At 53.1% G+C, this 27866-nt stretch overlaps 1 protein-coding gene and 1 pseudogene across 2 annotated transcripts in view; both read left to right on the top strand.

Moving 5' to 3' along the window:
* Positions 1 to 27866, top strand: part of LOC100355262 (L-lactate dehydrogenase A chain) — a 591718-nt gene that overhangs the window by 197443 nt on the left and 366409 nt on the right. The gene's annotated exons all lie outside the window — the stretch shown is intronic.
* LOC103345849 (adenomatous polyposis coli protein 2-like) lies at positions 15829 to 20372 on the top strand (annotated as a pseudogene).

Genomic DNA, 27866 nt, shown 5'->3' with positions numbered 1-27866 from the left:
GCTGTTGCAGGCACAACAGATGAAAGATCTTTCTACCATTTTGCCTTCCAAATAAGTAAATAAAATTAAAACAAGGATACCGTTTTATCAATGTTAAATTTCTTTTTAAAAAATATTTATTTACTTATTTGAATGCCAGAGTTCCACACAGAGACAGAGAGATGGAGAGAGACAGAGGCAGAGACAAAGAGAGATCTTCCATGCACCGGTTAACTCACCAGAGAGCCACACAGCCAGGGCCAGGCTAGACCAAAGCTGGGAGATCCTTGCAGGCTCCCATGTTGGTACAGAGGCCCAAGCCCTTGGACCATCTTCTGCTGCTTTTCCCAGGCCATTAGCAGGGAGCTGGACTGGAAGTGGAGCAGCCGAGACTCAAACTGGCACCCATATGGGATGCCATTGTCATAGTTGGTGACTTTACTTGCTGCACCACAATGTTGGCCCCAACGTTAAATTTCTGATTTTGATCCATGTCCTGAGGTTTTATAAAAGAGTGTTCTTTTTCACAGGAAATATGAGTATATCCTAAAATGTTGAAGGCATGGTATCCCCGATTCACTTTCAAAATATTCATAAAATATAACATATGTGGGGAGGTAATACATAAAATGCAAATATAAACAATTGATGAATCCAAACAAAATGCATGCTATGATTTATGCGTATCCCCTAAAATTCACATGTTCGATATTTAATCTCCAATTTTATATGTTAATGGCAGTTAGAATTGGCACTTTAGGAAGGTGTTTGAGATTAATGAGATCAGGAGTGTGAGGCTCCATGATGGCATTAGTAGCCCTGTCACCATGGAATGCTCTCTGCCACGTCACCATGCCATAAGAAGGCCCCCACCAGATGCCAGTGCCAATCTCTGGGGTACCCCAGTATTTATTTGAAAGGCAGAGTTACAGAGAGACAGAGACAGAGATAGAGAGAGAGAAAGGTCTTCCATCCACTGGTTCATTCCCCAGTTGGCCACAATGGCCAGAGCTGGGCTGATCTGAAACCAGGAGCCAGGAGCTTCTTCAAGGTCTCCCATGTGGGTGCAGGGCCCAAGGACTTGGGCCATCTTCCACTGCTTTCCCAGGCCATAGCAGAGAGCTGGATCAGAAGTGGAGCAGCCGGGACTTGAACTGGCACCCCATATGGGATGCCAGCACTGCAGGCGGCAGCTTTACCTGCTATGCCACAGTGCAGCCCTGAGAAGCAAATATTTCAAATAAATTATCCAGTCTCAGATATTCTGTTATATGAGCAAAAATGAATTAAGACAGTATGGGGGGAGTTTCTCATACTATTGTAGCTTTGCTGTAAGGCTGAAAATATATCAAATTGAAATGTTAGAAAAATCAATGGGACAGAGGATTCTGGGAAGACAGCAGAGTAGGAAGAACAAGAGAAATCTCTGCCTACCTACACATCATTTATACAGGAGGAATCTGATGGATCTGTTTTGGCACTCAGGAGTCTACTGCAGCAGGTTTGGATGGTGAGCTGTGGATAGTTTCAGTCTTAGCATGGTAGCAGCTGCCCATGCTTCACAGTCAGTCCCATGGCAAGCAACTGCACTGCGTTCCTGAAGTAGCTTGCACACATTTGACAGGAGCAGGTAGATGGGGGATGATGAAGCAAGCCCTGGAGAAGGGAGATCATCTGAGTTCCAGAGTTACTACATCATTTAACCCAGCACAAATCATGATGCATCAAAGAAGCAGGAAAATATGGTCCCTTAATATACATAGATAGATAGATACATAGATATATAGTATTAATATAAAAACAAAATATATATAATTTATATATATATTTATAACAGCAATTTACACACACATGTACACACACATACATAAAGCAAATAGAAACAGACCCTAAAAAAGATCTAGTGCCAGACATTCTAGGCAAAGACTTTTAAATAACTGTCTTAAAGATATTCTGAGAACTAAAGGAATATGCAGAGAAAATCAAGCAAATGATATGTGAACAAAAATACCAATATCAATAAACAGGCTGGCGCCGTGGCTCACTAGGCTAATCCTCCGCCTGCGGCACCAGCACATCGGGTTCTAGTCCCGGTCGGGATGCCAGATTCTGTCCCGGTTGCCCCTCTTCCATGCCAGCTCTCTGCTGTGGCCCGGGAGTGCAGTGGAGGATGGCCCAAGTGCTTGGGCCCTGCACCCCATGGGAGACCAGGATAGGCACCTGGCTCCTGCCATCGGATCAGCACAGTGCATCGGCCGCAGCACGCCAGCCGCGGCGGCCACTGGAGGGTGAACCAACGGCAAAAGGAAGACCTTTCTCTCTGTCTCTCTCACTGTCCACTCTGCCTGTCAAAAAAAAAATTCTAAAGGGAGTCCCATAGGGTAAGAAATGAAGATCTCAGGAAAGGCACATAGATGGCACTTATCAAAGCTAATGCTATTATAACAATGGTTCACAACTCCATCTTTTGTTTTCTACATAATTTAAGAGACTACTAAATTTAGAAGAATTATTAATTTACATTTTTAGGCACCTAATGTATAAACATGTGCTTTTTGTATTGTGATGCTACCAGTTTGATATTTTTTTCTCATGATTGCTTGGGCTATTCTGAGTCTTTTGTGACTCCAAATGAATTTTAGGATTTTTTATTCTGATTCTGTAAAGAATTTCAGTGGTACTTTGATAGAGATTGCATGGAATCTGCAGATTCCTTTAGGTAGGATAGATATTTTAATGATATTGAGTCTCCTAATTCATGAGCAAAGAGTAGCATTCCATTTTTTGTGTCCTTGGTGATTTATTTCATCAATGTGTTTTTTGACAGGCAGAGTGGACAGTGAGAGAGAGAGACAGAGAGAAAGGTCTTCCTTTGCCATTGGTTCACCCTCCAATGGCCGCTGCGGCCGGCACACCACGGCCAGCACACCGTGCTGATCTGATGGCAGGAGCCAGGTGCTTCTCCTGGTCTCCCATGCGGGTGCAGGGCCCAAGGACTTGGGCCATCCTCCACTGCACTCCCGGGCCACAGCAGAGAGCTGGCCTGGAAGAGGGTCAATCGGGACAGAATCCAGTGCCCCTCATCAATGTTTTTAACAGTTGTAGAGATTTTCACCTTCTTTGATTAAATTTATTCCTACGTATTTGATTTTTTGTGTGTGGCTATAGTGAAAGGGATTTGTTCATGATTTCTCTTTCTTTGAGTTCATCATTAGTATATAAAAATGCTACTGATTTTTGTATATTTATTTTGTAATCTACAACTTTCTGGACTGGTTTATCAGTTCTAGCAGCTTTTTGGTGGAATGTTTAGGTTTTTGCCATGTACAACGTCAGGAAATCTGTAAACTTGAATGTTTTTATTTCTTCCTTTCCATTTTGATGTCCTTTATTTCTTTCTCCTCCATAACTGCTCTTGCTAATACTTCCAGTACTATACTGAAAAAGAGTTGTGAAAATGAACATTCTTGTCTTGTTCCAAATCTGAGGGGAAATGCCTTCAGCTTTTCCTCAATCAGTATGATATAGTAATTAAAGCATCTTGGTACTGGCATAAAAAGTGACACATAAATCAATGGAACAGAATAAAGAGCCCAACAATTAATCTAGGTATATATGACCAAATCATTTTTGATAAAAGTGGCCAGACTATACACTGGAAAAAAGATGATCTCTTCAAAAAATTGTGCTGGCAAAACTGAATGTATATATGTGGAAGAATTAAATTAGATCCGTATTTCTCATTGTATACAAAAATCAACTCAAGATGAATCAAAGACCTACATTTAAGACCTGAGCCTATGAAATTGCTGGAAGAAAATGCAGTTGAAAGTGCTACAAGACATTGATGTAGATTATGACTTCTTGTATAAGACTCCCAAAGCACAGGCAAAAACAAAAAATGAAAAAACAGAAGAAAACATAGAAAAAAAGGGATTATATCAAACTCAGAAGCTTCTGCATAGAAAAGTAAACAATGAGTAGCGTGAAAAGACATCCAATAGAATGGGAAAAATATTTGCAAGTTACCTATCAGACAAAAGATTAATATCTAGAATATATCAGCAGCTCAAAAAATTCAGAAACAGCAGCAACAACAAAAAAGTAATAATTCAGTTGAGAAATGGGCAAGAGACTTCAGTACAGAGTTCTCAAAAGAAGAAATACAATTGGCCAACAAATATTTGAAAAAAAAATTCAACATCACTAGCTTTTAGGGAAATGCAAATGCAAACTGCAAGATATACCTAATCTCTGTCAGTATGGCTATTATCCAAGAGACATAGAGACAAAGGATTGTGAGGATGTGGAGAAGGGGGAACTCATACACTACTGGTGGGAATATAAATTAGTGCAGGCACTGTGGAAAACAACACGGAGATTTCTCTAAAAGCTAGAAATAGACTTGCCATATGATCCAGCACTTGGCTACAAGGTATATACCCGAAAATGTGAACATGTTGTATCAAAGAGATATCTGCACCATTGTGTTTATAGCAGCACTATTCACAATAGGCAAAATATGGAATCAACAAGGAACACATCACCAGATGAATGGATAAAGAAAGTGTACATATGACGGTGGAATATTATTCAGCCAGAAAACAGAATGAAATTCTGCCATTGGCATCAAAATGGATGCGACTGGAAGACACTATGTAGAGTGAAATAAGCCTGACCCAGAAAGACAAGTACCACATGTTCTCTCATATTCCTCCATATGTGTTTGCTTGATCTAGTTAAATGACAGAGATTGAAAAAATAAATAAAAAAATATGATCCCCCTACACACTACCCACTGGAGACTAACTTTAGATAGAAAGACACAAGAGATTTCAAGAACAAAGCAGGAAAAAGAACTTCCATATAAATAGCAACCAAAAGAGAGTGTGGATGGCTGTATTCATATCAGACAAGAAGGGCCGGCACCATGGCTCACTAGGCTAATCCTCCACCTTGCGGCACCGGCACACCGGGTTCTAGTCCTGGTCAGGGCACCGGATTCTGTCCCGGTTGCCCCTCTTCCAGGCCAGCTCTCTGCTGTGGCCCCAGAGTGCAGTGGAGGATGGCCCAAGTCCTTGGGCCTTGCACCTGCATGGGAGACCAGGAAAAGCACCTGGCTCCTGCCTTCGGATCAGTGCGATGCACCGGCCGCAGCACTCCGGTCGTGGCAGCCATTGCGGCGCTGCAGCCATTGGAGGGTGAACCAATGGCAAATAGGAAGACCTTTCTCTCTGTCTCTCTCTCACTGTCCACTCTGCCTGTCAAAAATAAAAAAAATTAAAAATAAATTAAAAAAGGAAGAGGAGCATATCAGACAAGCTAGAATTTAAATCTAAAAAATTTACAAGCAACAAAGGACATTAAAAATTAATAAAATATTCACTATAGCAAAAAGATATAACAGTTATTAACACATTTTTAACAATACCATCAAAGTATATGAATATAGTTGGACATTTCAATATTATATTGTAAATAGTGAATAAAATAACCATACAGAAGATAAGTAAGGAAATAGAAGACTTAAATCAACTTGAAATGGCAGACACATGTGGAACACTTGACCCAAGAACAACACAACATTCTTCTTAAGTACACCAGGGGGAGCCAGCACTGTGGCGCAGCAGCTTAAAACCCCAGCCTGCAGTGCCAGCATCCCATATGGGAGCCGGTTCAAGCCCAGGCTGCTATCCAATCCAGTTTCCTGCTAGTGTACCTTGGAAAGCACCAGAGCATGGCCCAAGTGCTTGGGCTCCTGCACCAATGTGGGAGACCCAGTGGAAGCTCCTGGCTCCTGGCTTCAGATTGGTCCAGCTCTGGATGTTGTAGCCATTTGGGGAGTGAACCAGCAGAACCAGCAGATAGAAGACTAACTCTCTTTGTCTCTCTGTCTCTCTCTCCCTCTCTGTATCTCTTTCAAATAAATAAAATTAATCTTTTTTTTTAAAAAAAGTACACAAGGGACATTTTCCAGGATATGTCAAATGTCAGGTCACAAATTAAGTCTCAATCAATTTAAATAGATAGATATCATACAAAGCAATTTTTCCCCCACAATAAGATGAAGTTAGAAATCAATAACGGTAGGGAAACAGAGAAATCCACAAAATTGTGAAGATCATATGCACTTCTGAAACAAACCAGTGTGTCAAGGAAAAAAATCACAAAGGAAATGAGAAAATACTGGGAAATGAATAGAATAAAAACAAAACATACCAAAACATGCGGGAATAGCACAAGCAACACTAAAGGAGAAAGTTAAAGGTAAAAACACTTTAAAAAATAATAAAGTTCTCAAATCAACAACCTAACTTTACAACTTAAAAAATTAGAAAAAAGAGAGAGAGAAAACAAATAAGAAGAAAAAGCTAAACCAATGCCAACAGGAAGAAGCAAATATGAAGACTAGAGCTGAAATAAATGAAATAGAGACTATAAAAGCAATAAAGAAGTCAGGTGAAATCATCAATTTGTTCTTTGAAAGTATCACACATATAATGAGGGCAATCATTACCCTGCTGGTGATATTACTACGCGGATTAAAGAAGACCTAGCATCTAATGGCTACTCGGTAAACCAGATGCCCCTTCATCTAAGAAGAATGGAGGCTCACATTATAGAGGTACTAGTTTGAAGAAGTGGGCCACTGCTGGCATTTGAAAACAATATTGGAGAGCATAGAGGGAGATAAGCACTTGGTTCAGCAGTTAAGACTGCTGGAGACTCTTATCAGAGGATCTCATTTGACTCTCCAATTTACTCCAAATGCCAATTTTCTGCTAACATGCACCCTGGGAACAGCAGTTCATGGTTTCAGTACTTGGGTCCCTGCTACTGACATGGAGACCTGAATTGAATTCCCAGCTCCTGGTTTTAGCCTGGCCCAACCCTGGCCATTGCAACCATTGCAGGCATTTGGAGAGGGAGCCACAAAGGGGAGATTCTCTCTCTCTCTCTCTCTCTCTCTCTCTCTCTCTCTCTTAGATAAAATGAATTTTTCAAAAGAATGGATAGAGATAAAAACCTATAGTGAGTGCCTGGAAGCCCATCTAGAATATTTCAATACCCAGAACACAATGATCTAAAATTGAAATAACACTGTCTTCCTAGGACAATGAATTATGAATTTCCATTTAAAATGTCTTTATTAGAAATTTTTCTGAGACACCTTGCTTCTAGTCATAAATCTCAGGAGTTCATATTTCATCCACTTGATACCTATAGCAAAATTGCTCTTTGAATTCAAAAAGGAACACATGATATTTCCCTGTAAATGTTTCTTACAAGTAGATGGAGGGAAAAATGTCTATGAAGTCATAATATTGAAGATTAAAAATAACTAAGAAAAAGTATGATGGTGCCATGCAGAGATTTTTTTTTAAGATTTATTTATTTGAAAAGGAGAGAGAGAGAGAGAGAGAGAGAGAGAGAGAGAGAGAGAGATCTTCCAGGCACTAGTTCATTTCCTACTGGGAAATGGCTGGGGCTGGGCCAGGCCAAAGTCAGAAGCTTCATCCAGGTTTTCCACATGGGTAGCCGGGGCCCAAGCACTTGGAAAATCTTCCACTGCTTTCCCAGGCAGAATACAGGGGGTCTGGCTTGGAGGTAGAGCAGCCAGGACTCAAGCCAGCACCCATGCGGGATGCCAGCATCACAGGCAGCAGCTTCACATGCTGTAGCACAACACTTGCCCAAGTATGATGCTCATTTTGTTTTAAAGATTTATTTATTTATTTGAAAGGCAGAGTCACAGAAAGGCAGAGGCAGAGAGAGAGAGGGGTCCTCCATCTGCTAGTTCAGTCTCTAGATGGCTGCAATGGCCGGAGCTGTGCTGATCTGAAGCCCAGTCTCCCACATGGGAGCCCAAGTACTTGGGCCATCTTCTACTGCTTTCCCAGGCCGTAACAGAGAGCTGGATCAGAAGTGGAGCAGCCGGGACTCGAACCGGTGCTCATATGGTATGTTGTCTCTGCAGGCAGTGGCTTTACCCACTACGCCACAGCACCGGTCCCAGTATAGATGTATTTAAAGGCCAATTTTCCTGCAAATAAATCCAAGGAGCAAGTCAGATTTAACCTTCCAAGCAAACATTTAGGCCTTTGACTGAGCTGCACCCTCTTACAAGGTGGTCACAGCTGAGGGTAAACTCACTGCATGAAGACCCACTTGGGCCACGCAGGCCATGAATTTAGACCCTCAGCAGTGAAAACAGTTTGCAAAACCATCAGTAAATACTGTATCTGCAGACCAAGCTGCAGCTCTGGTGATCCAACAAGCTGTTTACATCAGATTCATTTCAAGCTATTAGCATGAAGATCACTTATGAAGAAAGACATTTTTTCGGGGCCGGCGCTGTGGCACAGAGGGTTAACACCCTGGCCTGAAGCACCGGCATCCCACATGGGCACCGATTCCAGTCCTGGATGCTCCTCTTCCAATCCAGCTCTCTGCTATGGCCTGGGATAGCAGTAGAAGATTGCCCCAGTCGTTGGGCCTCTGCACCCGCTTGGGAGACCCGGAAGAAGCTCCTGGCTCCTGGCTTCAGATTGGTGCAGCTCTGGCCATTGTGGCCATCTGGGGAGTGAACCAGCGGATGGAAGACCAACCTCTCTGTCTCTACCTCTCTCTGTAACTCTGTCTTTCAAATAAATAAAATAAATCTTAAAAAAAAAAAGAAAGACATTTTTTTAAGGATCCGTGCACATGGACAGGTGCAGCACAGATTGCTCCTGGGCGAGTGGCAGGGTCAAAGTTTCTCCTCTTTCAGACCCCTTATTGGTCCTGAAGAGTTAAAATTGTATGTGTGCGGGTGTAAAAAGTTAAGCTTAAGCTTACAGGTTTAAACCTTCCTGGTACAGCTGTGAAAATAAGACAGAGTGAAGCAGCACCTTGACAGTAGGGACTCCATTTTGGAGCACTTGAGACTCCATTCTGAGAAAGCACCCCCCCACCGTGAGACTCTAGTCTGAAACTATGATCTCAAATAGTCGGACAATAGCCGTGCACTACATCACCCTTGGCAGAGCACAAAAACCCCCTAGCATGATTGCTCAAGCTTAAAAGTAGAAAGGTTGCACCTGGGTTACCTGGGGTAATAATGAAAATGTGATTTGTCTGTGTCTTACATTAATGTCAAGTCCTAATTGCTAATTGTAAGATTGTAACTGGTATTGTGAAGATTATAATGAATATTAATTTCACTTAGGTTTTAGGTTATGTTGACCCCAGTAACCATATACTCTCTTTTGATTTTATGTACTCTCTTTTGATCTTAGCAACTGTGTATAGCAACCGTGCATAGCAACCGTGTATTCCCCCCTTCCCGGTTTTGTGGTTTTTGCCTTTATAAACCCTAACCTTTGGTTATTCGGAGCTGCTCTGCTCTTGTATGATCAGACAGCCCCAGCATGCTGGATAATCAATAAAGCTTCCCCTTGCTGGTTGCAGGAGAGAAAAGTCTCTTGGAGTCGCTCCTCGGGCGGTGGGCTTTTTCGGACTCCAACAGTGCATACAGCACTGAGAGAGAAGAAGGATGCTTACAAAGGAAGCTAAGGCTAGGGATGGGGAGGGGGCAGGTTTTTACTACTGTACTTTTTTTTTAATTTGAGAGACAAAGAGAGCTCCCATTTGCTAATTTACTCTTCCAAATGTCCACAATGGCTGAGCACTGGGTATGGCCAAAGTCAGGAGACAGGAACCCAATCCAGGTCTCCCTGTGGGTGGCAGGAACCAGAGCAGGATTGCCGCCTCCCAGGGTGCACATTAGCAAGAACCCAGAACCAGAAGCCAAAGCTGGGCTTCAAAATCAAGCAGGCCAAAATGAGACATGGGCATCTTCCCTGTTGGTTAAATGCCTGCTCCACTGTACGCCTTGATGCAAAAAATTCCACAGAATCCAGAGACATTCTAAAAATCACAGTGTTATATAAATTACAGAATATGTTTCCCAATGGCTGTAATTGTCATCTTCATATTTCACAGATGAGGACATGGAAGCCCAAGGACTTAGGTAACCCGACCAAAGCAACACAGGTAGTGAGTGAATGGCCCAGCTGACATTCACTGGTGCTTTCTCTAGACTCACAGATACACTTGAATGGCATCAACAGGCATATGTCATCATTTCATTTTTTTAAGATTTTTATTTATTTATTTGACAGGTAGAATTACAAACAGTGAGAGAGAGAAAGAGAAAGGTCTTCCTTCCGTTGGTTCATTCCCCAAATGGCCGCTACAGCTGGAGCTGCTCCGATCTGAAGCCAGGAGCCAGGTGCTTCTCCCTGGTCTCCCACACGAGTGCAGGGGCCCAAGAACCTGGGCCATCTTTTACAGCTTTCCCAGGCCATAGCAGAAAGATGGACTGGAAGAGGAGCAGCCGGGACTAGAACCAGCACCGATATGGGATGCCAATGCCTCAAGCAGAGGATTAACCTAGTGCACCATGGCACCGGCCCTATCATTTCATTTTTAAAACCACAGGATAGGGACCGGCACTGTGGCATAGTAGGTAAAGCTGCCACCTATAGTGCCAGCATCCCATGTGGGCACCAGTTCGAGTCCTGGCTGCTCCACTTCCAATCCAGCTCTCTGCTAATGAACTGGGAGAGCAGGGGAAGATGGCTCACATCCTTGGGCCCCTGCACCTGTGTGGGAGACCCAGAAGATGCTCCTGGCTTCAGATTGGCCCTGCTCCTGCCACTGTGGCCATTTGGAGAGTGAACCAGTGGATAGAAGACCTCTCTCTCTCTCTCTCTCTAAAACTCTGCCTTTCAAATAATAAATAAATCTTTTTTTAAAAAGTAGGATAAACACAAAATCACAAATAGAAACACACAAGCATAATAGAAATACAGAGATTATCAGTTCTTTAAAGAAAAGTGGCTCTGTAAGACCAGCACACAACAATTATTATTCATTATGGAAGAATAATTATCTCTGGGCATATTGAATTTACTGTAATTTTAAATATGGCTTTAAAAACCCAGAGAATCATTTATTACATGTATGCTGCATGGATTACATATAACCAAGGAAGCACTGGAAATTGTGTTTCTCTTGTTTGTGTGGCCTCTTTTGCTTTTTTTTCTTTTTCTTAATTCATTGTGCTCACTTGGCCCAGTCATTACACTTTGGAGTTCCATAGCACAGAGAAGTTGATATAGCAACTATGATGATTTGAATGGTTTTCTTTTTTCACTGTTTCTCAAAAATACATGATTTGCAGTTACAATGTTTTCCTTCACACAGTGCCTCCCAATGATCCAATCCTGCCATCAAGAAAAGAAATAAAATCGGCCAAATTGCCAACATTCCTCACCTCGCCACCCCTCAGGACAGCTTATTTGCGTGCTGCAGTGAAGACTCTTATTAGCTCTTTCTCTTTCAGAGCCTGAAGTCCAGAACACTGCCTTATGTTATGAACATAAAATAGAAAAGCATAATTTCTCTAGCTCTGTGATTTTGATCTTGCACATCCTATATAGTGTCATATAAGCTAGACACTTTATCATTTTCTCAAATTACACAGTGAGACAACTTGCAAGTGTTTTTAATGATCCATTAACAAGTAATGAGGGGCCGGAGCCGTGGTGGAGTTGGTAAAGCAGCCACCTGCAGTGCCGGCATCCCATTTGGGCGCCGGTTCTAGTCCTGGCTGCTCCACTTCCAATCCAACTCTCTGCTATGGCCTGCAAAAGCAGTAGAAGATGGCCCAAGTGCTTGGGCCCCTGCACCCACGTGGGAGACCTGGAAGAAACTCCTGGCTCCTGGCTTCGGATCAGCGCAGCTCCGGCTGTTGTGGCCAATTAGGGAGTGAACCAGCGGATAGAAGACTGACTCTCTCTCTCTCTCTCTCTCTCCCTCTCCTTCTCTCTGTGTGTGACTATCTCAAATAAATAAATAATCTTTAAAAAAGGTAATGAAATATTTCTCTAGCACAAATGAGAGCCTACTCCTTATCTGAAATCAAAGTTTCTCTTCTTGCCTAGTGAGTGTAACCAAGGTCATCACTTAGCCATGTCTGCCCTGGGCTTGGTGGAGTGCACGGTCATCGCTTATCCATGTCTGCCCTGGGCTCAGGAATTCAGGAAACAGCCTGTGAGCTGGGTGCCTGCCGGCTTTCTGAGGGTCCTGTCAGCTCTGGTACTGCGGCACCGGACTGTGTTAACTTGCATCTCAGTGACCTTGGACAGACCCTCTCTTGGAGGCTGCAATTCCCTAGTGACTCCGGAGCAGCTTCCACAACATATCTTGGAGGAATGGAGCCAGCTGCTGCAGCCTCTGCTGCTCAGCCCTGGCTGCTACCTCAGAAGTGAGCAGCTGTTGCCTAGCAATGGGGGCAAGGGGAGGGACCTGCCCTCTGGCAGGGGCCATGAGATGGAGTTGGTGGCATACAGCGAGGCTGGACAGGGGCAGGGGAGAGAGCCGGAGTCTCGTGGGCCACAGGTGCAAGGCTTCACCTGGATGTTTTGGCTGGGAGCAGGGGAGGCTGTGTTCTGTTTGCACTTTGAGATTTTTCTGTCTGCTGTGCAGAAGTGAGGAGGCTCCTGCTGTGGTCCAGGCATGGCTGATGGGGGGCTCAGGCTGCGGGGGTGGGGGTGTGCCAGCAAGGGGCTCCACTGTACAGCAAACAGGTCGGATGGCAGCAGCTAGGTGAGTGGGGAGCCTGGGGCAGGACTGACTGATGGCTGGGTTTATGGCTTGGGGGGCAAGCGGGGGGAGGGGGCTTTCCCCAAGGAGAACCACTGACCCCTGTCACCTAGTGACTGTGCCCCCACAGGACTGCTGATTCTGACCTCTGTGCATCAAGTCCAGAAGCACGTGCCTCCCAGTTATCCCGAGTCCCTCCACCAGGGCACTGGGGCGCCCTGAGCCACCCCCATTTCACAGAGCAGATGCAGGACCCAAGGGGTCACCAAGGCAAGCACAGGAGGATCCACAGCATGGCTGCCGACAGACTGTCTCTCTTCCCAGGGAGCACCGAGTGGGCTGCGGGGTGGTGGCCGCACACTGACCTCTCCTCAGGTCCTCCCACCACTGTCAGGGGTGCTGGGTAGGTCACACCACGGCTGCCCCAACAGGTGAAAAGCCGCACTTCCAACACGGCGGTGGGGCCTGCCTGTGAGCCAGCACTCAAGGCCAGCGCTGTGGCCGAGGGAGGGGAAGCCCTGGCTATGGAGGCTCCCGTGTACCTGCCGAGGGCAGCCTCAAGTGCAGCCAGAGGCATGCACTGTGCATACACACATGTTTACATGTGTGCACACACACGTGTACAGTGTTCCTCCAGCCGATGACCAGTCACAGTGACCCAGAGCCTGTGCACCGCGCTGTTTCTGCCTCCCTGAGACTGGAAGGCTTTAGCAGAGGAGGAGAGGCCTGGGAGGGGGAAGTGACCTGCGGGGGCTGGCGGAGGAATGCGGATCCCAGCCCTGGGTCAGCGGCCCCTGGGTGACAGCCAGGGCCTTGGAGGGGGAGCAGCTCCCCACAGAGCCTGGGAGGGGGCTGGGCGGTGCACTCCCCATAATCACGGCGCAATCAGCACTAATCAGCGCATCCTTGAAATAGACCCAACTGGATGGAGAAGCGGGCGGCTGCGGCCGGCTTGCTCAGCAGCAATCAGAGATGGCGATTTTAGATCTGCAGCAACAACAGCTCTTTGTCTGCGTGCTGGGGGCCTCAGTGCTGCTCTGCCGAGCCCACCACGGGTGAGAGACAGAAACACCCCCTTGGGCCCATAGCTACCCCAGCTGGGAGCAGGGGCTGTGCGGGTGCCCGGTCCAGCTGCCTGCAGGGTGAGTTCCATGCATTCCAGCACCACTACTGAGCACCTACTGTGTGCTGGGTGCACGTGCTGCTGCCTTGGGAAGAGGTGGGCTCCGTTCTGTAGTGACTGGAGGAGGGGCTCCCTGTAGGTTGCTCGGCTGAGAAGTGCCTGAGCTGGGGCAGCAGCCAGGTCTGTCACTCCCAGCTGTGTCTGTTGCTTTAAGGGATGGAGGTCTGTCGAGACACTGTCCCAGGTCACTGCAAACCCACAACCCCACGGCCCTCCCAGGCCTTGCAAAAATAGGGCTTACTGGCAGAGGGGGCCCAGCAAGGCTGTAGAGGGCGGTGAGGGGACTTGCCCTAGGTCACGGCAGAGTGCTGATGTCACTGAGCCGTGAGCGTCCTCCAAGGCCCATCCTTGCACCCATGCCTTCCCGCCAGGGCCCTTCTGAGTGAGGCTGGGTACATGGATATTCCCCGGACCAGGTGCTATGAGGGTGCTGGTGGGCCAGCCTCACTCCCCCTTCTGTGGGGGGCACCCCCAATTTCCCGCAGGGTGGTAGCACTCAGGCCCCCACAGCAGCATCAGGTGAGACTGGGGGTGCTCTGCTGTAGCCACCCAGCTATGAGCACCAACCGGTGGGAGACAAGGAGTCATAGGGCTGGTGGGGAGGGGGCTGCACAGGAGGTGACAGCGTGGGCGGGTGGGGATGGGAGGCCATGCAGCAGGCCAGTGACAGTGGAAGGTCGAAGGTCAGCAGAGCGGCAGGGGACAGAGGGAGGGGTGAGCCTGAGGGTCACAGGAGGCAGAGCAGTGTGGCTCAGGGCTCAGGAGTGAGCAGTGTGTGGTGACGCGGTTCCTACCTGGGCCGCCCAGGGCCACCCACCACTCCTCTTCCAGGCCCCCTTCCAGACCCCCACAGCTGCGGTGCGCCTTCCCCTTGCTCCCGGGTGACAAGAGCCCCCTGCCAGGCTCCCAGCTGCCACTCAAGCCCCATGCAGCCACTGGAAGTTCTCCATTAAGACACAGATCAGCACATGTCCCTCTCTGCCCCCCCCATCAATGGCTGCCAAAGCCCCTGAGGCCTCCCTGACCTCATCACCACCATCACTGTCACATCGCCTTCTGCCACTCACCTTGGCTCATCTTGCTCTGGCCTGCTGGCCTCCTAGCTGAGCCATGAGCACTACAGAGATGCTTCTGCCCCAGGGCTTTTGCACACGCTGCTCCGGCACCTGCAGCTACAGGTTCCCTCCCTCACCTGCCCAGCAATACCTTCCCTGCCCAGCCCATCCAGAGTCCCAGCTGGCCCCGCCTTTTCCAGGCCCTCCCCTTCTCTCCCTGCTTTATTTCAGTCACATCATTTTACCGAGCTCTGCCATCCTCAAAGCCGGCATTGTCTTGTCTCCTTTCACTCAACGCCAGCTGCCTCAGCGCCCAGTCATGACGTGGTTGGATGGTGGTGGAGGTGGGGGTCCCAGGAGAGGAACCTGGTGGGGGAGACTGAGTTTGAGCCACGATGGCCAAAACCACAGGGTCATCCACGTGGCAGCCAGGTGGGCAGGCGCCTGTCTCAGTTTCCTCATCTGTCCACTGGACTGAGCATCCCAGCTCCCAGGGGGTGTGGGGCGCCAGCTGATGGGCAGAGCAGTTCAGGGTGGCAAGCACTCCGCCACACTCAGCCATGGCAATGGTGTGGGGCGGCTCCTGCTGCCTCCTGCCCCTCCCCCAGCCTGCCACAGGAGAACCTTGTCCCCTTCCTGCTGTGCTGTTACCAGGGCCAGAAGAGTTTTTTTGCAAAATAGCTTCCCGGGCTCTGCTTTGGGGATTGGGAGCCCCAGAGGTGTCCTTTGTTGAGAAAACAACTCGGTGACACTGAGAAAAGTGCAGAAAACCTGCGCAAGCTGAAATCTCCCCAGACCAGTGTCACTCCATGACTGTTAGTTGTCGGAAATGCAATCAACTCTTCAGGAAGGCATCAATTCATATTCAGTAAAATGACTGATTCAGCCATAGATGAATGTTGATAGGGACATGAAGAGCATGGAGCCTTCATAAACTTCCAGTAAAATAGTGCAGCCAATATGGACAGTAATTCAGCAGTTTCACAGCATGTTCTACATGGGACTGTTTAGTGACTCAGTAGTTTCTCTCCCAGGTATGCCACTAAAAGATACAAAATCCACATGCCCATAAAGGCTCCCTGCAGTGGTATTCATGAAAGCCAAATATGAAAGCAACCCAAACACTAATGTGTAAGAAAAACAGTGTGCAGTGTATCTTTTACAATGACAGAATTTGGCAATAAAATTAATTAAGAAATGAAAAACTACTAAAATAATGAAAGTCAAAATAATTAAAAAAAAAAAAGAAAAATTAGAAGCAAAACCCTACACATTGTAGCATCTCCAAAAATGGGCAAAAACTGAGTTTGGAGCTTATAGTGATGTTTCCAGCTAACTTGGATGAGAAAGCAATAAAGAACTGCTCAAAGGGAGATCTGAAAACTCTGTGGTGAGAACCATAAATAATAAACACACAAGTAACAGAATGAGTATATGCCTTCAAAAGATTTGTTCTTAAAATAAGATTCAAAGCATAGAAAAAAAATTGACTATAAGAAAATAAACAAGTGTAGTTTTAAGGTTTATTTTAGAGGTTTGCCTGTATGCCTATTAGTGAATGTGAATTACATACAGGACGAATCTAAGACTATTTTTTAAAGATTTATTTATTTATTTCAAAGAATTACACAGAGAGAGGACAGGCAGAGAGAAGCGGAGGTCCTGCACCAGCTGGTTCACTCCACAATTGGCCACAATAGGTAGAGCTGCATCGATTCAAAGCCAGGAGCCAGGAGTGGCAGCACCAGTGACGGCTACTGACCGCGGGAGCACAAGCGGCCCTGCCCGCTGGCCGCGCTGGCCAAGCACCGTGAGGAGCTCCTGGGAGGGCAGTCGCGGCCCGCTGGGCTCGACCTCGACCTGCGGGGCGGCCAGGCCGAGGGGCCCACCCGGGACGCCACCGGCGCCGACGCCTGCGTGCACACCATCAAGCTGTCGCCCACCTATCAGCACGTGCCACTGCTGGAGGCCGCGGGCAGGGCAGGCGCGGAGCCTCCGACGGCCCCAAGGCGCCCCCCGCGGCCCGGAAGCAGGCCTGGCTGCTGAAGCCAGTGCCTGAGAAGCTGGGGGCCACCCGGCCAGCTGCAGCCAGCAGGGCGCTGCAGAGGCTGGTGGCGCAGGAGGGGCCCCTCTCCGCTGTCCCGCTGCAGCTCGCTGTCCTCGACCGGACGCCCGGGCCCCAGCGAGGCCGGAGACTTGGAGGCCCTTGAGGGCCTGGAGGAGGCCGGCCCCGAAGAGGCGGAGCTGGACCGGGGATGGCGCGGGCCGGGGCCTGACCTTGGAGGACGTCACGCCATCCAGCTGTGTGCAGGAGACACTGCTGGTGCTGAGCCGCTGCAGCTCCGTGAGCTCCCTGGGCAGCTTTGAGAGCCCGTCCATCGCCAGCTCCACCCCCAGCGACCCCTGCAGCGGGCTGGGCAGCGGCAAGGTGAGCCCCAGCAAGCTGCCTGACAGCCCCGGGCAGGCCATGCCGCCCAGCCTCAGCAAGGGGCCGCCGGCCGCGCTGCCTGGCCAGCCCGAGAGCAGCCAGTTCAGCCTGCAGTGGGAGAGCTACGTGAAGTGCTTCCTGGACACCGCCGACTGCCGCGAGCGCTGCCACCTGCCTCCGAGCTGGACGCCGGCAGCGTCCGCTTCACTGTGGAGAAGCCGGACGAGAACTTCTGCGCCTCCAGCCCCAGTGCGCTCGCCCCGCACGAGCACTACGTGGAGTTGCGGCTGCTGCCGACCGCGGCGCCGGCGGGGGTCGCGGTGGCGCCGGGCACCGCCTGCGAGAAGAGGATGTGGGACTACAGGAGGGGCCGGCGTCCGCGGGCTCCCGGACCCGCACAGCAGCGGACCAGGAGCTGGAGCTGCTGCGCAAGTGCCTGGAGGCGACCGTGCCCACGCGGCTCCGCAAGGTGGCCTCGGCGCTGGTGCCTGACCGCCGGGCGCTGCCCGTCCCGGTCTACATGCTGGGGCCCGCCCCGGCCCGGGAGGACAACTCGTGCACTGACTCAGCCGAGGGCACGCCGGTCAACTTCTCCAGAGCCGGGTCCCTCAGCGACGAGACCCTGCAAGGGCCCCCCAGGGAGCAGCCCCAGGGGGCCGGCTGGACAAGCAGGAGCCCGCCGGCCTCGTGGCCCCCGCCAGCCAGGTCTCTGGGCACCGGGGCCGGAGCCCAGAGCAGGCCCGGGGCACAGGGAGGAGCCGGCCGGGCTGGAGCTGCCCCTGGGCCGGCTCCAAAGTGCCCACTTGGACCGGGGTCGGGGGGGGGGGGGAGGGGAGGGGGGAGGCAGTCCCTGTGCCTCAGGACGCCCACGAGGAGGCCGTGTACTGCTTCTACGACTCTGACGAGGCGCCCTCCTTGGCCGGGCCGCCCCATCCCGCAGGCCCTGAAGCGGGGCAGGAAGGAGGCCCAGGTCCCAGCCAAGGTAGCCGCTCCGGCCCAGCCGCCCCCACCCCCCGGGGCCCAGCCCCGGCTGATCACCGATAAGACCCTACCTTGCTACTCCCTGAGCTCCTCGGCTACCTCGCTCAAGGCTGTGAGCGACCGGCCAGCCACCTGGGAGGCCTGGAGCCCACGGTCCCCCAGGCCCCGCACCGAGGAGGCACTCCCGCGCTGCTGCATTGGCTCAGCCATGCCCAGGCACAGGCCCTTGGCCTCTGGCCTCCAGCGCTGCAAGGCTCGGGCTGCTGGGCAGGACAAGCGGCCGGCAGAGGCGCCCCGGGACTGAGGCGAGGAGGCAGCCGGCTCAGACCGGGCCTCCGACCTGGACAGCGTCGAGTGGCGCACCATCCAGGAGGGCAGCCAACTCCATCGTCACGTGGCTGCACTAGGCGGCCGCGGCGGCCCCCAGCGAGGCGGCCTCCGAGTCCGATTAGCTCCTGTCCCTGGGGTCTGCTCTGTCCATGGACCCCTCCCCACAGCTATCCAAGCGCAGGAGCAGGCGCCAGCCCGGGGCCGGGGCAGGATGGGCAGTGCCCGGCGGCCAGAGAAACGGAGCCTGACCTCAGCCAAGAGCGCGCGAGCCCCCGCGTCCCTGGCGGCCCGAGAAGCCGCACGCTGTTCAGTAGATAGCAGCGGGGGTGCCGGCCATTCTCCAGGGGCGGACACTGATCTACGTGCCCAGCCCGGCCACCCGGCCCCAGCCCAAAGCTGTCCCTGGCCCCGGGCCACACTGAGGAAGAAGGCGGAGCCCCCCAGCCCGGCACAGCCAGCAGCCGCAGGCAAGGCGCCAGCGCCCGGGCAGCAGCGCTCTCGGAGCCTGCACCGGCAGGGCAAGATCTCGGAGCTGGCGGCGCTGAGCCACCCCCCCCACCCGGAGCGCCACCCCCCCTGCTCCTCTGGCTAAGACCCCTTCTTCAAGCTCCTCCCAGACCTCGCCCAACTCTCAGCCTCTGCCCAGGAAGTCGCCCCCCGCCACCCCAGCTTCAGGGTCTCTGCCTGGCCCAGCAGCCCCCCGCGTGCCCAAGACGCTGGCACGGGCCCTGCTGGCCAAGCACCACAAGACACAGAAGTCGCCTGTCCGGATCCCGTTCATGCAGAGGCCGGCCAGGCGCGGGCCGCCGCCGCTGGCCAGGTCCACCACAGAGCCAAGCCCCAGAGGCCGCGAGGGGGCGGCGGGGGCGCGTGGGGGCCGACTGGGCCTGGTGCGTGTGGCCTCCGCCCGCTCCAGCGGCAGCGAGTCATCGGACCGCTCGTGCTTCCGGCGCCAACTGACCTTCATCAAGGAATCGCCCGGCTTGCTGCGTCGCTGGCGCACGGAGCTGCTGTTCGACTCCGCCTCCACCTCCCAGGGCGCGTCGCCCCGCCGCGGCCGGCCCGCGCTCCCCGCCGTCTTCCTCTGCTCTTCGCGCTGCGACGAGCTGAGGGCGGCCCCAGGGCAGCAGGCGACCGGCCAGGGTCCGGTCCCGGCCCCGGCCCGCGCGCGCACCAGCGCACCAGCTGCGAGAGCCCTTCGCGCCTGCCCGTGAGCGCCCCCGTGCGGCCGGTGGCAGTCAAGCGCTATCCTCCCTGCCCCACATCAGCTTGGTCCGCAGGACTGATGGCGGGGCCCCGGGAGCTCCCCCCCCCCCCCGCCGCAGCGCGCACATCCTGCGCAGCACCCTGCCCGCCTCGGCCCTGCCGCTCCAGGGCGCCTCGCCCGAGCAGGGCCCCACCGGCCACCCACTGCAGAAGACCAGCGACGCCATGGTGCTGACAGAAGAGGTGGCACAGCCCAAGACCAACGCCAGCGCGTCCCTGAGCCTGGAGAGCAGGGAGTAGCCCCCCGCCCCAACCAGCGCCCAGGCCACTCTCCTGGGTAGCGACATGGATGGGCCGGTCCCTGCCAAGGGCCCTGCCTCCGCGCCCTCCGCCTTTCGCCCACGAGGGCTTGGGTATCACCGTGGGGGGCTCCCCTAGCCATGCAGCGCGTGTCCCGCCCTTCAACTACGTGCCCAGCCCCGTGGCGACGGCCATGGCCACCAGGGACTCCGCCTGGGAGAAGGCCCCGGCTCCTGCCCCCGCCGGCCTCCTGGAGTAGGCCCCCGCCAGCCTGGCGGATGCTGTGCAGATGCGCCTAGCAGGCCAGCTCACCGCAGCCTCACCTCGTCAAGGCCTCCTCTCAGAAGGGAATGGGGTGCAAGTGCCGCCCTAGAGGCGACCCCGGGGGAGCCACTGCTGGAACCCCAAGGCTCACACAGCCGAGGGGAGGGAGCAGGCTCAGGAGGCCGGCTGGGGCTGTCACCACTGAGCAGGACAGGAGCTTGTAATTACTGCTCCTGCTAATTCCTTAATGAGGGCTCCGCCAGTTGGTTTCCACTCCCAGCCAGAGCTGGGGGAGCAGGGGTGTGGGCTGGAGCCCAGACAGCGCCCCGGGGGGCCCAAGGGAAAGGTGGCAGGGAGGGGAGGGGGCCGCCAGGCTACCCTGGACCCCCACCCACCCTGTGGGGGAGGCTGGAGGACAGCAAGCCTGTGAGAGGGACGGGGTTCCTCGGGGGATGCTGGAGTTGGGCTAACCCTGCTGCCCTGGGACGCCACTGCCCGGCCAAGGCAGGGTGGGCAAGGCAGGTGTGGTGGGGGGTGCTGGCTCTGTGCCTCCCTCCCAGCTTCCTCTGCATGGACCACGTGGACAGCACAAGGACCACAGGACCCCAGGGCCATCACAGCCCAGGAGCCTGAACGCAGCAGGAGAGGGGGCCCCGCGGCCCTGCCCACCTCCATGGAGGAGTGCGCAGCAAAGAGAGCCAGGGACCTCTTTCCTTCAGAATCCAGCTGGGGGAAGGGAACCTGCGGGTGGCCACCCAGCAGGGCTACCCCCACACCACATCCCCCAGGAGGGGGCTCCACCTGCTGTGTCCTGTGCTCCACACCCTCGGGCCTTGGCCAGACAGCCGCAGGCAGCAACCCGAGCAGGCGCCCCCTTCAGGCCCCACCCGTGCCCCGCAGGACACAGCCCAGGAGGAGCAGGGGTGGCCCCCAAGCTCCAGGGCGCACCCCAGGTGCCACGCACTTCCTTCTAGGCCACAGCTGCCAAGCAGGGGTCCTGGGGAGCGTGGGGCAGCCGGCCAGAAGATGACCAGCAGTAGGGGTGAGGCAGCGCCCAAGGCCTCCGCACACAGGGACTGCTGGGTGTCCCCAGGCCTGGGGCTCGGGGCTGCTCCCGGAGCAGTGAGGGGGAGACGCAGGCACAGCTCACCCCGCCCAGCGTGGGGAGATCACAGAGTGACCTTTGGGCAATGGAGCTGAGGCGGGGCTGCAGGCCCTGTCCTGGGGACCGGGTCTTGCCCAGCCCCTGACCCTGGACACCAGTACCCACCCCGCCATTCTCAGGGCCACTCAGGATGGGCGGCCACTTGGTGGCCTTCCCTCCACCCACCCGCCTGTTCCTCACACCCTGCAGCACCCGTCACACGTGTACTTAGCGCGCCACTGCCAGCACCCCATGTAAAGCCGCGGACTCGCGGAAGGACCACGCCCCCCTACACCTGTGTCACACAACTTTAATAAACGGAGCTGTACAGTCGCCTCTGCTGCATGAGCAGGGCGGGGCGGGCTTCCCACTCCGGCCATGAGCAGGGAGGCCAGGGGTCCCCGCTGGCCCAGGAAGACTGTCCCACTGGGGCGTCTCTGTCCGGCTCCGTCCTTGGCTGTGGCCCAGGATCTGTCAGGCCCGACTTTGCCTGGTGGGCTGGGGGGGTGTCTCTGCCCCGGCTGAGCGGCTGTGGCTGGGGTCTCTGAGGCTCAGGCAGCAGAAGAGAAACTCCTGTGGCCCTGGGGCTTGGCCCTGCCCCTCGGGATGCAGAGAGCCGGGGGCCGGTGTGGCCTCTGTCCCAGGGAGGGCGTCCAGGGCCTGGCCCATGGCCACTCTGCTGTCTGCTGCATCAGCCTCTCCTGCGGTGACGAAGGGGCAGCTCCTGCCCAGGAGTGGCATCATGAAGCCCGCGGGGCCCCGCCGGGAAAGCCGGCTCCCCCTCTCGGCCAGGGAGTGGTGCGCCGGGCCAGTGCCTGGCAAGGGAGCACAGAGTGGCCCCATGAGATGGGCAGAGTCCGCTGGGGAAAGGTGGTCCCGGGCACCCACACAGGTCCACTGGGGGGAGGTGGTCCCGGGCGCCCATACAGGGTCCAGCCTGAGCCCAGGGTGGGGAAGGGCCCAGGTCAGCTGGAGGAGGCGCCAGGCAGCACCGTGCACATCATGTGGCAAATGTCCAGCTGCAGCTCAGCACCGGCTCACCGCAGGCCCTGGCACTGCTGCCTCAGCCCCTCGCCTGCCCGCTACAGCTGCGCTTTGGCGGCCATGTAGGCCTGGCACTGCTGGTACAGCCGCTCCTGCTGAGCCTCAGGGTCCTCACTCTTCCTGGGGTCTCCTGGGAGGTCTGGGACAGCATGAGGAAGAGTCAGTCGCAAGGGAACCCCCGAGACCAGAGCCACCCAGCAGGAGTGAGCCCAGCCTGGGGACGCGGGTGCCTGTAGACCCCTGCACAGCACAAGCCCACCCTGGTGGCCTGGGCACCCAACAGTCACTCTTGGGGGCCCATACATGACCTGGCACCTCACATGCCAGCCGAAGCACACCAATCTCAATAGCGGGGTCCCTGCCACCCACACGGAGCTCTGGGTTCCCACGTTCCTGCTGCACCTGTCTCTCACATTGTTCTAGAAATGCTCTCCTCAGCAATGATGGAAACAGCAAGGCCCACACCGGGGCCACCAGCTGCCACCAGCAGGGAACCGGATCAGATGCTTAGCAGCCCAGACCACAGGTGGCGGCTTCGCCCTCCATGCCACAGACCCAGCCCCTCTCAGGGCCCTGTCCCTGAGAAGGGCCAGGGCCAAGGGTGGCCCCGAGAGATGGACAGGGCCCGTTGTGGGGGGAGCCAGTCCTGGGCACCCACACAGCCCAGCTGGCCCCTGGGCCAGGGAAGAAGGGGCCCAGGTCAGCCCGAGGCGGCAGAATGCAATTTTTTTTTTTGCCAAATGGGCTGTGGCACTTCCTAGGAAGATGCACCCCGAGCGAGACTGCGTGGGGGGTTGTGGGGAGCATGGCCGTGACCCTCAGTGGCTGCGATGGGACGGCAGTGTGCCAACACACATGGTCCACGACCCCCCAACACACACATAGTCCACGATCCCCCCATGCAGCCCACGACCCCCCCACACACCTGGTGCAGACCCCACACAAGTGGTCCACAATCCACACACACACGTGGCCCACAACCCCACACAAACACACACATGGTCCACGACCCCCCCACACATGTGGTCCATGACCTCCCATGTGGTCCAGGTCCCTCCTCCAGGGCTGGAGCAGCAGCAGGAAGACAGGCAGCCTGGCCCCACCTGGTCAGCAAACACGTTTTGCTGAAACGAGGGAGTGGGTCCGCTCCTGGGGCGCTACAGCCGCCAGCTCCTCCCCGGCCATGGCCGGGAACCTGGCCTCGAACCTTGGCTGGACACCTGCTCGCTACAGGTGACGTGACAGACAAAAGGCAGCCGGTGACTGAAACACAGCTCAGCCCGGGTTCCGCCAGGTGCCCTGTCCCACAGAACCTCCGGCAGACGGCAGCAGCCCATGGCGATGCCGAGCAACCCCGGGTCACACACAGCACGGCACAGAATGTGGTAGTACAGCTGGGGTTGTTTAATTCATCTGACGGGAGGGGAGAGAGAGAGAGAGAGAGAGAGATGGAGGGAACAGGGAAGGAGGGGGGGAGAGAGAAAGAGGGAGAGAGAGAAAGAGGGAGAGAGGGAGAAAGAGATCCTCTATCTGTGGTTAACTCCCCAAACGGCCACAACAGCTGGGGCTGGGCCAGGCCGGAGCCAGGTGCTCCCTCCGGGTCCCACATGGGCACAGGGACCCAGTATAACTTAATTCTAAAAAGTAGGCTCCCGGGGCCAGCGCTGTGGTGTAGCAGTAAAGCTGCTGCCTGGGACTCTGGCATCCCATAGGGGCGCCAGTTCAAGTCCCGGCTGCTCCACTTCTGATCCAGCTCTTTGCTGTGCGCTGGGAGAGCAGTGGAGGATGCCCCAAGTGCTTGGGCCCCTGCACCCGTGTGGGAGACCCGGATGGAGCTCCTGGCTCCTGGTCAGCCCAGCTCCGGCCGCTGCAGCCATTTGGGGAGCGAACCAGCGGACGGATCTCCCTTTGCCTCTAATGTCTTTCTCAAAAAAGAAAGAAAGAGAAAGAACAGTAGGTTCCCATAGAATCCTCAGGCCTCGGTCCACGGGGCACGTCGAGGGAGGGCGGGGGCGGCGCTCTGGCTCTGTCTGGGCCCAGGGCTCAGTACAGCTGAGCACCTCGCAGAGACCACAGAGTCCATGCCAACCCTGCATGCAGAACCCTGTCCTCGCAACCCCACTTCTCAGCTCCACCCCAGGCTGGGTCAGAGACCCCTGCAACCTCCACCACGGCCCCTGTCCCACGGCACGCTCCCCCTCCGTTAGTGGAGCCAATGCCTTCCTCAGCCCCAGGGCCACGCATGGGACCCAAGGTCCTGCCCAGCCACCGCTCCTGAGGCCTTGGGTCCAACCCCTGCCCTGCCCTGGCCCGAGCCCCCTACCTTCCAGGGCCAGCACAGTGAAGACAGGGTCTTGGGCCGGTGCCCTGCGCACGTCCTCCAGGATCTGCTCCACCGTGGGCAGCACCACACACTTCTTGGCCTTGGAGCCCATGCCTGCAGGTGGCAGACTAGGCCGTTACAAGGCGCGTCCCCGTCTCGGCCACTGCCTGGTGAGGCCCTGCACACCTGGGAGCCTGCCCTGCCCTGGCCACATGGGGTGGCGGGGAGCCAGGCTGGGACCCCACCCCGGCCTCCTGGTCCCAGTGAACCACAACAGCCAGCCCATGACTCACCGGGTGGCAAAGTATTATTATAATAAATGAAATGATATAGGAAAACATAATAGGTCAATTAAAAGGAAGAGATAATAAAAAATACAAGAGTTGTCAAGATTCCCAAAACATCCATCCAAATAGGTGAAAAATGCATAAAGACGATCACTGAGTGTTTAGATTACATGTTGAAAATATTTAATAAAACTCAGCTTCTAATAAAAAAAACCTTACATCAGTGAAAACAAGCAGAAAGTAACTTCTTCAATCTGATCAAGATTAAAAGAAACCTACAAAAACCAACACAACTAATACAGAACCATTGAAAGCTTTTCCCTGGACGTAAGCCTACACCCAGATGCCACCACTGTTTCTTTTCAACTTTCTGTTGTAAGAATTATACACAAAGAATTATATAGGATGACACTTAAGCACCTAAATAATTCATAAAATCTAATAATAAATACAACTGATACATAAATTTAACAATATTACTGAAAAGATTAATGCATAAAATCCACTAATTACTAAGTACCAGCAAGAAACAAACAGAAAATAATATTAAAGGGCAAGAGGCAGACTAGAAAACAAATATCTAGGAGAGATGAAAAAAAGGATTGAATTTGTAATATCTGTAAACATTATTAATATTAAAAACCCCACAGAGAAATGAGTCAGCAATATGAAGAAAATGAAAAAGACCAAAGCCAATAATCTCTAACTCAGCTAAGCAGGTTACTGCAGCCTCCAGGTGGGATTCTCCCAGGAAGACCCGTGGGGAGGCAGGAGGGTCCCAGCTGGTGGCAGGACCCTGTTGGTGAAAGGGTGCAGCCCTGGAGGAGGCCCTTGGCCCCTGAACTCAGGTCTTGCCTCTCTACCATCTGGGGTGGCCTGGAGTTCCCGTCCCTGCTGTAAAAATGCTGATTTGTTGTGTCTTCTGGGTCCTGTGTGCTGACGGCTATGTGAGCTGTCCAATCAGGCGCGGTGACGTCACTGCCACATAATCACACTGGACTGTGACACCACAGAGTTCCAAATTCCTGGAGGAGAGAGGTCCAAGGAGGGACCTCTGCCGCTGGGAGACTCCGGAGGTAGTGCGGCATCTGCTGTTCTCTGACCTTGTCCCCCACAACACAGCCCATCTTGGACTCCTGGGAATGGTGAGTGTGTGGGGCCAACTGTCCAGAGTGGGGGAAGGGGAAGCTGGTGGTACCTGCTGGCAGGACGCTGGCTCCCAGAGGGCATCTCTGGAACCTTGGGCCCCATCTTACTGTCAGCACAGCACTTCCCTGGGTTCCTTGTGGTCTAGCGGGTGGGGCCTGGACTGGCACCCAGGACCCAGGCACCCTGCCCCTTCCCTGTTAGCAGAGAAGTCTGGGCCCCAGAGCCATCTGTGGGGAGCTGAGTGGCAGCAGCCCCACATTTCCCAGATTGTGCAGTGGGAACAGAGTGGTCACTAGGCAGCAGCAGTGCTGTGTGTATGGGGTTCATGCACGTGAGGAACTGTCATCTATGGGGTCCTCAGTTCTCCTTTCTTCCCATGCGGGAAACAGGGTCTCAGTTCCAGGACCTGGCCTTTCTGCGTAGCTTTCTAGGAAATACCCCAGTAGTTTTAGTATGTGCAATTATTAACTAGAAACAGTGTAGACTGCCTAACGATTTCTAAAATTTACAAGGAGGTTGAAGCTGTTTTTATGTGAGACTGTCAAGAAAACTTGAGAAAAGTTCTACTTTATTACACACAATCCTTTTTTAAAGAGATCATATAAATAGATGTTTTTGTACTGACATTTGGTAAATAATGACAGATTTCCCATGAGACTTTTTGTAAAGGAATTAGGACACATTTTAGTTTCTCATTTAATGTCTTCATTTTTATATATTATTTATAACCATTCACTATATTCCCCCTAAACTAGGGTCTTCTTGCATTTTATTTGTTAAACTTTTCTTTGGTGAAGTATTAAGACTTTTTTTTTTTACTGTAAAGTGTATTTAAAATGTTATCTCAAAAACTAAAGAAAAAATACAAGGAAGAAGAGTGGGAGAGAAGAAGGATATATCATTATGCTTTTAGAATTGTGTATACAAACGATATTGCATCTGTTTAAAAAACTACCAATTTGGCTGGTGCCATAGCTCACTAGGCTAATCCTCTGCCTACGGCGCCAGCACCCCGGGTTCTAGTCCCAGTTGGGGCACCGGATTCTATCCCGGTTGCTCCTCTTCCAGTCCAGCTCTCTGCTGTGACCCGGGAGTGCAGTTAGGATGGCCCAAGTGGTCGGACCGGCAGTCACATGGGAGACCAGGAGGAAGCACCTGGCTCCTGGCTTTGGATCAGCACAGCACGCCAGCTGTAGTGGCCATTTGGGGGGTAAACCAATGGGAGGAAGATCTTTCTCTCTGTTTCTCTCTGTCACTGTCTAACTCTGCCTGTCAAAAAAAAAAAAAAAAAACACAAAAACTACCGATTTCACAAATATTTACATATGGAATTTGACAAATATTTAAAACAAAATGAGACATTGTAGATACTTTCATTTTGATTATCATTCTTATCTAGGAGATCAGAAAGCAATCCTATCTTCTCATGTTAAAATATCCTAATATATTAGAGTGGATAGAGTTCTTGGCTCCTGGCTTCAGTGTGGCCCAGTCCTGGCCATCGTGGCCATTTGGAGAGTGGACCATCAGATGGAAGATCAG

Source organism: Oryctolagus cuniculus (genome assembly GCF_964237555.1).
Source record: "Oryctolagus cuniculus chromosome 17 unlocalized genomic scaffold, mOryCun1.1 SUPER_17_unloc_1, whole genome shotgun sequence".
Classification (NCBI taxonomy): domain Eukaryota; kingdom Metazoa; phylum Chordata; class Mammalia; order Lagomorpha; family Leporidae; genus Oryctolagus; species Oryctolagus cuniculus.
This window is presented reverse-complemented; position numbering and strand designations above follow the sequence as displayed.